This window comes from Ornithodoros turicata, unplaced genomic scaffold (genome assembly GCF_037126465.1).
Source record: "Ornithodoros turicata isolate Travis unplaced genomic scaffold, ASM3712646v1 ctg00001033.1, whole genome shotgun sequence".
NCBI classification, from domain to species: Eukaryota; Metazoa; Arthropoda; class Arachnida; order Ixodida; family Argasidae; genus Ornithodoros; species Ornithodoros turicata.
The window spans coordinates 54,182-68,850 of NW_026999442.1; positions in this window are offsets into that span (position 1 = coordinate 54,182).

The window sequence follows — 14,669 nt, forward strand, 5'->3', positions numbered from 1 at the left end:
GCCGCACCTGCATAAAATATCCTGAAGTTCTCTCTCCGCCCCCCATCTGGCGAGAGTACCTTGAGAGCATCGTTTACGAATCTGGCTACGGTGCCGTGGTTTGTTTTCTCGAGTGTTCAACTCGCAAGCAGACAAGGCCTCTGGACCTTTGATTATCGTCAAGTTTTCCAACAACCAGATGCGCTACATAGCGACCGCAGGCGTCCGTCGTCTCATCCGCAGCAGGCCACATTGGGCCGTTCCCAACGGAAGACCTTGTTTCATTCACGGCTTTCTCGTACAAACGAGGCAGGTATTTCTTTCGGAGAGTTGATTCTGCCGGTATCTTCGTGCGAGTATACTTCTCGAGGCATTTTCTTAACATCGGATTTTCGAGTTTGCACCACGGAATATATTAGATGCGACAAAGTCTTCAGAAAGGTCTTCCGCACAAAATTCGTCAAACTCTCAAGGCGCGAGCTCGCAGGGTGGGGATGTAGAAGTTGTTGAAGTTCTGCTCCCCTTCGCTTTTTCAGAAATGTGAGACCTCACATGCTGGTCCACCTGGAACTTCCCCTCATCACTGACCTATAAGAGACAGAAAAAAAAAAGAAAAATAACGGAAGAATCGAGTCAGGGAACATAATCAGCCGTGACTATGAATTTCTGTGAAGCAAATAAAAACTAAAGAACGACATTGATGTTGTGTCGTTAATAAGCGTCTTTGCGCCTTCATTGTGTCGCAAAGCAGGCCCCATTTACGCTTATTTGCTCGAAAGATTCTTGTTCGTAATCCTCCGTAATGCATGAAAGCCATGCCTTGTAAACGTTAAGGGATGAAACTTAAGTGTTGCTCGTCTATATAGTTGAATGTTCCATGCTTCCTTACCTTCTTCTCGCACATCCTGCGGAGTAATGCCCTTCCGTAGGTGCACAAATCTGGATTCTCTGTCGTCCATGTCTTGTAGAGGCCTTAAATTGAAGGAATAGGTCTTGGCATCGTAAGAAAACGACGTAAAAGCGACAGACGAACGATAGGCGCCAAGAGAACGCGTCATACTCTCTGTTGCAGACAGAGAGGGCACAGTCTGCATTCAGTGCAATCAGAGTGGCGTGGACTCAGCAGGGACGGAATCTCAAGAAGACGACACGATGCCAAGTGTCTAATCGGCGGATTGCAATGCGAAATGTGGTTCACATTGATACATCATATGCGACGAGCAGGGGAAATATGCAGCAACGTATGAAATATGCACTTACATGCACTTAAAAGATACCGCAAATCGTTTGGGACAAGGCTCAAGTTTGCTTTAGTGTCACCACCAGTGTGAACCATGTTCAGGAAAGAATATGTAGAGCTGGGCACGGGTGCGAGAATACTCGAGGATACCCGCAGTTACCCGCATATCGTCACGAATTGCGGGTAGGAATTCGTGACCGCTGCGGGTAAAATGCGGGTGTACCCGCAATGCGCGACCGCGGGGTGACCCCAACTAAGTGATCCCTCTCTGTTACACGCGAGCGCAGCAGTGCCCTATGTTGTTGGCCATATAAATCCGTTTGCCACACAGCAGCAGGCAATTGCTGGCGGGAGAGTTCGATTATTAATGCAAACATAAATGGCTCTCCCGTGAATTGCAGTTTGTTGTTGTGGTGCTGCGGTCCCAGCATGGAACCTTTAATGGAAAAGTGGTAAGATGTGCTAAATTTTGAGCTGACTTCGGAAAACTATACCATACTTTATAGAGGTAGGGGAACTAGATGAGGACGAGTGGCTTTGATAACCCAATAAACTTCAGTTAATTCGACTCTGGCAGCAAACTTGATAACACAGTGAACTTCCATTAATTCGCCCGTGACAGGAGTGCGAAAGTTTATATCAAATTGTATCAAGATCGAATTGAAGAATAGGTTTAAAAAATGAGCGAGATCAACTTCCCTTTTATGTATTAGTGTGTGCACTTGAAACGCGCATCTGAAAACATGCCGTCGCATGTTATAGAACCGCAAGGACAGCAAGTTGACATCCTTCGAGAAACCATCCTGACAAGCGAGCTCTGATCGTTTGTAATAACTTCTCCATGACCATTTCATGGCACTTTCAGTTGGCATGGGACTAGCGCTCGAACTCATAGCTGGTGACCCCAATTTTATAACTCCATCTCTGGGTGTATTGCCCGTTACTATCATCCGCAGTAAGCGATAACATTTGCGCACCTGCGTAATACATACATAGTATGCACTAGTACAGCTTTGAGGTATTCGAGTAATATGAAGATATACTAAAATTACACAACCGAGTACAGGCATCGCTGACTCGAGAAAAATCAGCGTAACCCAATTATATGACACCAAAACAAAAATAGCAAAAATACTCATACGAGAAAAGAAACGAGTCACGAATCGAGATCAGCTTGCTCCGTCTGAACTACTCTTTATCTCTCGGCAAATACCGGAGCGTGGTGCAAGCCCAAACAGCACAACGTACTGAAAGTCAAGTGCAAGGGGGTGGCCGCGTAGGTGGAAAGCCTAAAACAGACCCGTCAAACTAAAGAACATTGATAAGACACATACCTTCCACCCCCATTGCACTCGACATTCAGTACATTGTGCTTGTGCATCGTGCAATCGTGCACAATAGGGATTATTTGTGGAGTTGGAACGCGAACAGTGTGACAAGGCATTGCGAATGTGGTGCCATCTAGTTTTTCAAAGATCGAGAATCAGAGATGCGCCTGGATTGGTATGCCCTCAGAATGTCCTATTTATGTAATTTCAGACGCAAGAAAAAGTACTGATACGCACCAGTAGTGCCAGCTTGTCGACGACTTTATATGTTGACGCTGGAGAGGTTAACGAAAAACTGCCAGCAGAGAACATCGAGCCCGAGGCGATGATGGGGGATGACCCTCGTCTCATTTCAGGCAGCCGCGTTGCCCGCCTACTGGAGCACTTCAGAAACCAGGAATTTTAGTACGGCCACGGCGTAAACCGCGGGCGCCTCTTCCCAGACGTTCGGCAAAACGGGCCTTGAGTAAGATGCAATAAATACGACCGAGCACTCGTCTGATGGCTCGGGCCATCCTCTTTCACTTGGTAGTGCCAGCTTTTCCTCGACTTGACATCCACCTGAGTGAAAGAGCAGGACACGACACGAACACGGAGGCATTACTGTGGAAAGAAGTGGAGCATCACTGTGAAATGAAAGAAACCACCTGCCCTGTATGAATCACAAGAACCACAGCCTTAGTTATAGTTGATTCACCTCTTTCCCCCATAGTCTTTGTTCCACTTTGCGAAATTGTGCCTGACTTCACGTGTTTTGCTGGCATCCGCTACTACATCTACTACTCGTACATCTCCCTTGAACGCTTTCGTATTGCATGCTTCTGGCTTATGCCTGTGCTCGCGTTTCAGTTTTCTCGGATGCCTCAGCACTGCGCATGTTGAGATAAGTGAAGTACGTTGGCCGCGTCGTGAATATTGTTGGAAATTTGTCAGAGCGTCGTCTGCGAGCACCAGTTAGCATGCAATGCAAAATCAACATCAGTAATAATAAACCTCTACCCGATAAACGTCATCATGACTTTGGTAGACAGACTGAAACCGAAACAGATCGGAAAGGGAGAGCTGGGTTCCACGAATGGGCACATGTTCGCTGCCTCTTATGGAAAGAAAAGTAGGACCGGAGGTAGATTCCCTTTCAGAGACCATCGTAATCCCCTCAAGACCGAAGCTTTAGTGCGCGACTTTGTTCACCAGTATCTTTGAAAGTAGTTCAATTCTATCAAATTGGTGCCAGTGTCAAACATTATGACGTCATTTGTTTACAAACAAGGAGAGGTCTATTATCGAACCCAAGTTTTGCACAGAAAATTCACAAGTATTGAACTTTTTACTTTTCAAATTACTCGAAAATTGCTTATTTTTAAATAGTGCATAATTACTCAATGCAGCACTTGTCATAGATTCTTTTCGTAAACTCGGGTTGTAGAAAAATAATAACTAAATAGAGAGAGACCAGACACAGAGAAATAATTTATTTGAAAATCAACGACGCCATCTCGAAGAAATCACTCCGGTGCACGACGGTTGCAGGGACAGGTGGCAAACAAGTTGCAAGGCATCACACCAGATGGCGCCACTGATGTCGATATGCACGAGAGAGAGAGACAGAGCAACAAAATACTAGAGGGGAATAAACATGACAACAAGAAAGACACTGTTGAACAAGTATGACATCATGTACAAAATATTGCTCATCGGGAGGGAAAAGGACGAGCGCGAAGCTAGCCATTGGTGCACTAAGGCCTAACTACAGTGTTTGAGCTCATTCCGGTTTGCTTGAAACACAGAAAAAGTACTAGGTGCGGGTAAAAATGCAAGAAGACACTGCAAATCAACTGTAAACATGGGGTAGTGCATACACTGGTCATGTTCACATAAAACGAACTCGCAGCTAGGCGAAAATGCGCCAAGACCAGACACGTCGGGGAAAAGGTTTAACCACTACGGCAAATGACTCATCCTTTGCCCAGCAGCCATGGAGCGTCCGCTCGCGTCGACAGCTAGACCACTCTCCCACAGCTCCCCATAGAGCCCATAGTTTGAGATAATTCAGGCAACGTTGGGCATGCAACCAATGAAAAAGCACGGTGATGCGTACCATTCGGCCCATGTGGACTCAGTTTGGCTCCCCTTTCGGCCGGTTTTGAATACCATCGACTTCTCATGGTTTTCATGTCTATTCGCTCGTTATTCCGCATTTCAAAGCAACTAAGACAAATTTTGAACAAATCACATTCGTTTAGTGCATAGTATTGACTAAGAAGTCTCTCCGAAATATTTACTATGCGTGCAGAGTCCAAAGCTCTTTGCGTTCGTTGACAGACTGCAATAAAACCGTGAAGTGGCCGGAGCTAATAGTGACCAATCGGATGGCTTAGAACTGGGGTGTTGGATTAGAACTGGATTTTGGCTTAGAATTGAATTAGAATAGGCTTCTCTTGGATTCGAGAGAACTCTTGGCTGTAGGACCTCTCCGTCTACTACTAAGCTCTCTATGCCGCTCCTTGGTTGGCCTTGTCCGTGCCAAAGGACGCTCACCGATTCGCCTTGCCCAAGTGACGTCTACAGAAAGGGTATTCAGGATTGCTCTCAGTATTCGTGATCTGCTGTTGCCATTTCATTACACTAGATTGTAGAGAAGGAACTCCATCAATTCCCTTCAGATTTTCGGCGTCACTGTCTGTGATCAACGAAGAATATAATGGCAATACAGTTCTGGTTTCCACCGCGACGGATGCGATGCTCCCCTTAAGTTACACCCACATGCATTTGTTTACTCACTGTTGCCACCCACCATCGCACATACCGACAAGCAGTTATCTTATTGGAATTCACTACCTTCAAAATTATTTTCCTTTACACGGTGCTTTAAATGCACGTGTTAGTAACTGTAATTTAATTAACGTCCCTAGCAGAAGACGGGGTGTTTAAGCAACATGTGCCCTGCCACCAAGTTGCTGGCGGCCTCAGTTGGCGGGTTCGAACCCGCGGTCCCAGAATCAGAAGGCGAAGTTTATGTATTTCCCGTAGTCGATGAACAACGTGTTAAATAAGTTACATTTAGGAAGAATTATATATGCATATCTTGCCCCGAAATTGTTTTTGTTTTTTTATTAAACAAAGGTATCAAGTTAAGCTACAAAATGCTTCAAAATACTTTCAAATGACTTTTCAGTAGAACATAGACGATACGAAGGCAGCAAAAATAGGCGATTTCAAGTTGCCGGTGGTGAGAAAATCAGAGAGTGATATTTATACGGTAGGAATTACTTATTTATTTACACACGGTAAACATGACTTTCGTGCACGAGACTGCGCTTCTTCGGGTTCCAAAAATATAAACATGGTTTGGTAGAAATCCAGCGAACCGGAAGGGAACTCCCTTCGTGTTTTCAGTAGAACAGTTTTTTTTTCCTGGCTTTTTAAACGCTTTTGAAGAGAGGATTCGAAAGTTGTGGGATTTGTAACTTTGTCATTTACCAGAGTGAATGATTTTTATGATTCGCCAATTTTCATCATTGATAATGTCGATTTGGAGCGTACGATATATACTTTTATGCACAGCGGCGAATATTGTAGAAAGCGCGCATGGGTGGAGAGGAGGAAATACAGAACCCAGGCAGCACAATGTACTGAAAGTTGAGTACAATAGGGGTGGGCCTTGAACCACCTAATGGTGCAAGACCTTGAACAGACTAAGTAACATTGATAAGACACCTACCGTCCACCCCTATTGCACTGGACTTTTAGTGCAATGTGCTGATAACAATATAGTACAAAGTAAAAAGCAACGCCAAAGTCCAATTAACTGTGATTACACCGAGTGAAGAAAAAACGGGTAGGAACACTTTATTACAATTAAGATGAACAAGGCTTTCGTGCAGAGTGTGCACTTCATCAGGTTAAAGAGTAGCTGTACAACAGGACGTATATATACCACTAGAAAGGGAGGGAGAAAGGGAAATAGACAAGCAAAAACACAACCGAAGACACTTAGCTAGCTGAGAGAGTCGAAAAAACAATACGGAAAGAAGGAATGGCGCTACGAGACGAGTTCAAGATTGCCAAGCTGACGTCGGAAAATTACCATGCCTGGTCCATCCGAGCCAAAGCTGCGCTTGTGCAAAAGGGTTGCTGGGAAGCCGTCGACCCGGGATATCCAGGAGCTGCGATGACTGACGACGAGAGGAGAGTCAATAATAAGGCACTCACTTTCTTATTTTTGGTGGTAGAGGACAACTACCTAGATGACATTGTGTCCTTGCGCACGAAGCGTGGGAGACCCTACGCGTAATGCACACGAAGTATGGACTGTTGCATACTTTGCAGTTGCTTCGCGATTTTGTGAACGTCAAGATGAAGAGGGAAGAGCCCATGAAACAGTATTTGAACAGGCTAATGGACCTGCACAGGAAGCTTTTCAGTGGAGGATACGGGTTCACGGACAAGGAAGTGGCACTGGTAATACTAATGGGTTTACCCGACAGTTTCGAAGCCCTCATCTTAAAACTTGAACAAGATGAAGCCACACTTACCACAAAGGAGGTGAAGGCACAACTTCTAGTCGAGGTGAAGAGAAAAATACGACGCGACGAGGACCAGACCCAGTTGGACGGAGATGAACAAGCTCTTGTGACCAAAGCCAGGCCTGAGGTGAAACGTGGTGAGGCGAAATACGACACAAGGAAGGACCGCCCCGCTGGCAAGAGGAATTCCACTCGTGGATCACATGCCGTGCCCAGGAGACGTGTGCGATGTTTCACATGGGGGGGGGGGGTACGGGCACATTGCAAAGGACTGCGAAGGTGATTCTGAAGCAGCGACTCTTTGGAGAAGGGCCACCCGTCACACGCTAGGAAGGTGACGCATAAAGCTCTGTCTGCGAAGGAGCAGTTGGGATGACTTCTGTAGAGCATCTTTAACTAAAGACCGGGGGTATCCTCGTTTCAAGAAATCCACAGACATGTTTCGGGATTAGAAAATAGTTTTTCCAAGCAATCCCGAAACATGTCTGTGGATTTCTTGAAACGAGGATTCCCCCGCTCTTTAGATAAAGATGCTCTACAGAAGTCATGCCAGAAACAGATTCTCTTTTCAAACCAATAATTAAAAAGCGGGGTTCAAACCTAATTTTTGCTACTCAATACAACGATGCTTTAAAAAAATTCAAAACAATTCTAGATCGTCATATTAACACTCTACATGCAGAGAGCAAATTAAAAGAAATATTCCCGCATGCTCCTACCGTAGCGTTTCGGAGGTCACCATAACATCCGCGACATACTTTGTTCCTCTAACGTACAAAAACAGCCCTCAGGTTGCACCCCTTATAATAGGAAACGATGCCAAAGTTGTAAACATATCTTTCCTTGCACTGGAATCAAAAGTCACGACAGCAATTTTGAGTTCAAAATTGGACAACCTTTAAACTGTTGCTCATATAACATTTGCTACACAATATTTTGCTCAAGATGTGTTTTACAGTACATGGGAGAGTCTCGTAATTCCATGCGTGAAAGGTTTGATGGACACAAAGGGTGACATCGTTCATAAACGACAGACTCCCATATCTGTGCATTTCAATCTCCCTGGTCACGATTATAATGACGATTTAAAGATTGTAATTTTAGAATCCTGTAGTAGTTTTTTTTATTGCTTCCCATACGCGCGAGAGATCCAGTTGTATGTTGAAGCGCCTATAGATGACATCGGATACGCTATAGAGCGCCAGCGAAGTTGTTTGGGTTTAAAGGGCTGTTGAACGTTGGACACTGAACGGAAGAAAGTGAGAGTCGCTGCTTGCATCGGCGGGACGCGGTATGGCAAGGTGTCCGCGGTTTTGGTCCTGAACGTTGAAATGGAACGTAAAACGCAAGTGTTAAAGAGTGTTTAACTCAGTATGTGTGTGTGAAGAAATTCTACAACTTCAGAAGTGAGATAAAGATCCGTCTTGGACTGTGACGACGAAAGAAATGTGCGAAGAGAGCGAAGCCTAAAGCCAACTCATGGTGTGATCTGATCGATAGGTTAACCAAGGTTATACAAGCCTTTAAGGAAGCAAGATTAACTCTGCGACTAAGTAAGTGTGCGTTCGCCATGGAAAGCATTGAGTACCTGGGATTTCGCATCAGTAAAGCGATGGTTATGCCAGGAGATCTGAAGGTTAAGGCTATCACCCAGTTTCCAGCTCCGAAGGACGTCCACGAGGTGAGACGATTCTTGGGACTTACGAGTTTCTTCAGGAGGTTCATAGAACACTATGCAACTATCGCCGAGCCACTGACCCAGCTTACGAAGAAAGGAGCTCCTTACGTCTGGGGCATTGAGCAAGAACGCAGTTTCCAAGAGCTGAAGTCAAAACTTACACAGAAGCCGTTGCTGTACGATCCGACTGCGGAGACCGAGTTGCACACGGACGCGTCAGCAAAAGGGCTGGCAGGAATGCTACTGCAAAAGAGCGATGGAAAGTGGCACCTTGTCTATTGTGTAAGCAAAAGAACGACAGAAGCCGAGAGTAAATATCACTCGTCAAAACTGGAGTTGATGGCAATAGTTTGGAGCGTTGACCGCCTGAGGCCACTGCTTCTCGGCATACACTTTACAGTCGTCACGGACTGCCAGGCTCTCGTATACATGAATGCCAACAGAACACAGAAACCTCAAATCGCACGTTGGAGTGATCTGATACAAGAGTACGATTTCACTGTCCGACATCGACCGGGGACTGATATGCAGCACGTTGATTCACTGAGTCGCGAGCCGGTCGAAGAGCCTTCGGACACGCTAGACAATGTTCTCGAGGACCGTTTCGAAGTATGTTTGACATACAGCATGGAAGATCAGATCCTTGCCCTACAACGGGGACATTGTGAACTGCGCGAGTTATTGGAAATTCTCGAGAGGCCCCGTAGCAACTGGACCAAAGAAGAGTCAACTCGTGTGAAAGACTACATTACAGTGGATGGCAAGCTGTTGAAGGTCATCGTCATAAATGGCAAACAACACAACCGCTTCGTGCTTCCCAAGTCTCTACGCAAAGCCGTTGTTGTACGATGTCATGACTTAATGGGACACTTTTCGGTAGACAAGACAGTGGCTAAGATCAAGGAAAGGTTTTGGTTTCCTCGAATGCGTGCTTACGTAAGAACACACATCTCAAGATGTTTTGAGTGCATCGCTAACAAGGTACCAGGAGGAAGAACGGAAGGTCTACTTAACCCAATCTCGCCAGGCTCAAGACCCTTTGAGACTGTGCATGCGGACCACCTAGGTCCCTTTGTGACGAGTAAGCGCCGAAACCAATACCTACTTGTCATGATCGACAACTTAACTAAGTTTGTGAGACTCTTCCCTGTCAGAAATACCTCAACCAAATGTTACTACGATGTATGGAGGAATATATCCTAGAGCGGGGACTACCGAAGACCCTAATAACTGATCGAGGGTCGTGCTTTACATCGAAAGCCTTTGAGGAGTTTTGCATGGAAAGGGCCATAAGGCACGTCCTTACTTCTACGCGACGTCCGCAAGCTAACGGGCAAGTTGAGCGAGTTAATCGAACTGTGCTGCCTGTGATTGCTTCGTCCATGCGGGATCCTGAGCAGAGAGACTGGGACGAGCGAATCAAGGAGTGCGAGAGCTACCTAAACAACGCCGTTAGCAAGACGACGGGTAGAACACCTTTCGAAGTACTGCATGGTTATAAGCCTGATTTCTACGCTCTTGCATTACAACGTCTTTCTGGAGACGATTGCAAGGAATGGCAAGATCCCAAGGAGATTCAAACAGCGGTCCGAGAGCGGCTGATTCACGAACAACAGAAAATGAAGATGGCCTATGACAAGCGGCATTATCCGGCCCATCAGTATGAAGTTGGCGAGATCGTTTTCATGCGGACTGCTCCGCGCCATACAGGACAGCCAACCAAGACGCAGCCAAAGTTTCGAGGCCCCTTGGTTGTAACTGAAATCCTCCCATCTGACACATACAGAGTTTCAGCGATAGACAAGTCGAGTCATTTCCGAACGACTGCCCATGTGTCACAGTTAAAGGGGTGGTCCATCACAACTAGATCCTCCCATCAGCTCGATGATGACTCTGATGATGATGATGAAGGATCAGCGGGGCCAGCATCAGCCCCTGAGCAAACTAATCCCAGAAGCATCCGCAGAAGACAGGGAGCACCGCCCCAGAAGAACAAGACGACCTCCTGCAAGATTTGGAGACTTCTAACTGTAGTTGCGTGCGTGTGTTAAAGATTTCCCGTGCAAAGGGATATAGCCTTTATATAACCTACCTATATTTTTATATAACCTTTTCCTATTCGCGTATTTACCATTTAACTGAGGATAGTTACGTGTGGCAATTTAACGGGGGCGTTAAATCTTTCAGAATGGCCGAGTGTAGTCGGTTTTTTTTTTATTGCTTCCCATACGTGAGAGAGATCCAGTTGTATGTTGAAGCGCCCATAGATGACATCGGAAACGCTAGAGCGCCAGCGAAGTTGTTTGGGTTTAAAGGGCTGTTGAACGTTGGACATTGAACGGAAGAAAGTGAGAGTCGCGGCTTGCATCGGCGGGACGCGGTATGGCAAGGTGTCCGCGGTTTTGGTCCTGAACGTTGAAATGGAACGTAAAACGCAAGTATTAAAGAGTGTTTAACTCAGTATGTGTGTGTGTGTGTGAAGAAATTCTACAATCCGGTTTCACTGACGATTATAAGCGTAAGAATAGAGAATCGTTTTTGATTGCAAAGTTTCACAGTCTGGTTCCCCGTGGTATAAATGTACATACCGGCCCGCTTTACCGCCTGATGAAAAGGAACATTGAAATTTCGCCACCTGTTCCAACAATCAACAATGTTGTGGTAAATGCTTGTCATTTGGCTAATAATTTGATTTTGTGACTGATTGATTAATGCACAATAATGATTTATGCTTCTCCTATACCCTAGCATTGTATAATTTTATTAAAAAATGTCCAATCCCTACTCTCATTATTTTGATGTGTATATGTATTGTTTTTACAACATGTCACTGTCCAACTTTTGAATGCACAAGTAATTTTTTCGCGGAATTCACATTAGCTGTAAGCAACTTATATTTAACAGTTTTCTTCTTTTCAACGGCCAAGCGCGGGCGGCAGAAATTCAAACTGAAGGAATGGTGTACGTTGCTTCCAACGGTCTTGGCGTCAGATATCTATCGAATGTATAGCCCTCTGTTTTGTTCTTTGTGATTTCATCCTTGCGTTGCTTCTCTCTTGTTCTCTGATTCTTTCTCTCACCGATCCCACTCCTTATATAAGCAATGTTTTAAATGCTTCTTTTGTTCGAAGAAGGGCAGACTCTGCCCGAAAGCTCTCGTATAATAGACTTTGTGCTTCATTCTTTCGTTATTATTTTTCTTGACGACATAAGATAGACTAAGATAAGACTTGTTGCCGTTGTGCAGAGCTTGAACGTAGGCAACTTTCGAGTGGAATTCCAGGAGATTGCTCCGAGCGTTCTTATCGCTTTATCAGTCGTTCTCGTGCCTACGGCGCACAAGAGGAGACGTTATCTAGCCAAGAGGCCGTGAAATATAGCGTTTGCAACAGGTTCTGAGAATAGATAAGAACCCTCACTGCATTGAACAATGGAAGCAGCCCATTCTTTGTATTATTCCCTGACAGCTCCAAAGCCAACTGTTGCCCTGTACCCCAAGCAGCAAAATGTACTGAAAGTCGAGTGCAATAGGGGTGGGCGGTATGTGTCTTATCAATGTTCTTTAGTTTCAAAAGTCTGTTCAAGGCCTTCCACCTACCCGTCCACCCCTATTGCACTCGACTTTGAGTACATTGTGCTGCTTGGGACGGCGAACAGGCCGCAACAACTGGAGAGGAGGATTGTTCGTGATTGGCGGACGAAGTTCGCAGATGATCAACTTAAACCAGACGTCACTAAACCATGGCTAAGTGGGACTGGTGAATACGGGCTATTAAGTTTAAGGAGAACAATACGGGTATATTTTTCCCCTGAAATTCAACAATCATTTAATTTTTTATTCATCAAACAAATGTATCGTATGCTAATTCCAAACATTTCGTTGTAATATATTTTTTCCCTGGCTTTTTGGACTTTTTGTAAAAGAAAGGACAGGAAAGATTCGAGTTTCGTAAGAATCGTGGATTCGAATTGGGAACCATCTGGATTCATCCCATCTCTAATATGAATGCGTAGTCCTAAATAGTTTATAGTTACCTATTTATCCTTTCTCACCTTTAGTTTGCTTCTTGAGCCTTAAGATTGGCCCCATATTATCATTTTACCCTAATTTACTGGTTGTCGTCCTCGTCCTTCTTTTGGTGCCATTGTGCACAGCAGCATTGTGCAAGATTCAACGATTTACTCTCGAGTGGGGTTGCACGTGTTGGCTACGTGGGTTCTTATCGCTTTGTCAGTTGTTTTCGTGCCTGCGGGACACAAGACCAGGCCTTATCTAGCCAAGAGACAATGAAACATGCCGTTTGCAACAGGTTCTGAGAATAGATGAGCACCATCCTTGCTGACGCGTATTTTTTTTTTGCATTATTTCCTGACAACTCCAAAGACAACCGCTACCATTACGGCGAACAGACGGTGATAACTAGAGAGCAGGATTGCACAGTTTCACTACTGGTTTTAACTAGAGAGAGGACAGTAGGACTGGCTAGAATGTCTGCTCAGTTTATTAATATATCTGCATCGTCGAAGACTTTAGAGCAGGGAGGAATGAATTTACGAAACAAAAGGAAACACACCTTACACGCGCATGACATGCGTGCATACAGATATAAATGGATGCATGTAAACAAACTCTACAGAGTTAGTCTCGCAAACGTCACACATTTTGATCGCATCGTAAAAATAAGAAATCGGGGTTTATTCTACGCCAAGCTATGCAGACTGGTAGCCATTGGTCCGAAGCTTTGTTGGATTTTTTTGTGAGCGTTATAGTCCTGTAGAAGAAAGATTAAAAATCGAGCAAAATTTCACTCCATGTATTTTCTATGGCCTATCTCACTCAAAAGCCGCCATTTTCTGCTGTGTGCGCTTCATTTTCATTTCACCACACACAGGTGGCATCAGCATACAGAACAAGACTGGAACAAGAGGATTGGTGCATAACGGCGGAATTAGCAGGTCACATCGTTGTAGGCAGCGCTACCTGTGTGAAGTGATCGGAATGTGAAGCAGACACAAGAAAAAATGGCAGTGTTTGTGTGGGATAGGCCATTGAAAATGCATGGGGCAAGATTTTGCTTTATTTTTAATTTTCTTTCTACTTGATCGTAGCGCTTACAAAAAATTTGAATGAAACTTCAGATAAATGGCTATCAGCCTGCAAAGTTTGGGATGGGCCAGACCTAGTCTTCTATTTTTACAGTGCGATCGAAATGTGTGACGTTTGCTAGAATAACCCTGTAGTTGTACGACAACATACCAGATCAGAAAACAAAGCGTTATTGGATTTACAGACAACATTCTTTGACAAAGTCTTCCACCGTGACGTGGTCCAGTTGAAGGAAGGCATCTTTTCTGCAGTCATATTCTCGAAGTTGTCTCGAATGATGGACTACAGAAGACGTATTGTAGGGACAAGCAAATAACGCTGTAGTTGTACGACAACATACCAGATCAGAAAACAAAGCGTTATTGGATTTACAGACAACATTCTTTGACAAAGTCTTCCACCGTGACTTCATGCATCCGAAGGAAGACATCTGTTCTGCAGTCATATTCTCGAAGTTGTCTCGAATGATGGACTACAGAAGACATATTGTAGGGAGAAGCAATTACCCGGAAAAGTTTTAACGCAGTTCCATTATTATACCCACTCAACAAACATATTTACCTCGAATACCATCACTTCATCATCATTTCACGAACATTTCCGTCTCAAATTATACCGAGACCAGGCAAATCTGGCGTCACCATTTCGGGCGTTCTCCTTTGGAGCATTCTGCAGAGGAATAACCTACGTGTGGGAAGCGTTAACTTTAAAATTTATAATCTCCTTCGCATTACCGTCTATTCCGGACTTGTGCCTTATGCGAACTTCGTCTCGAGATTTTATCGGCCAAATCGAGCACATCGACTCACTC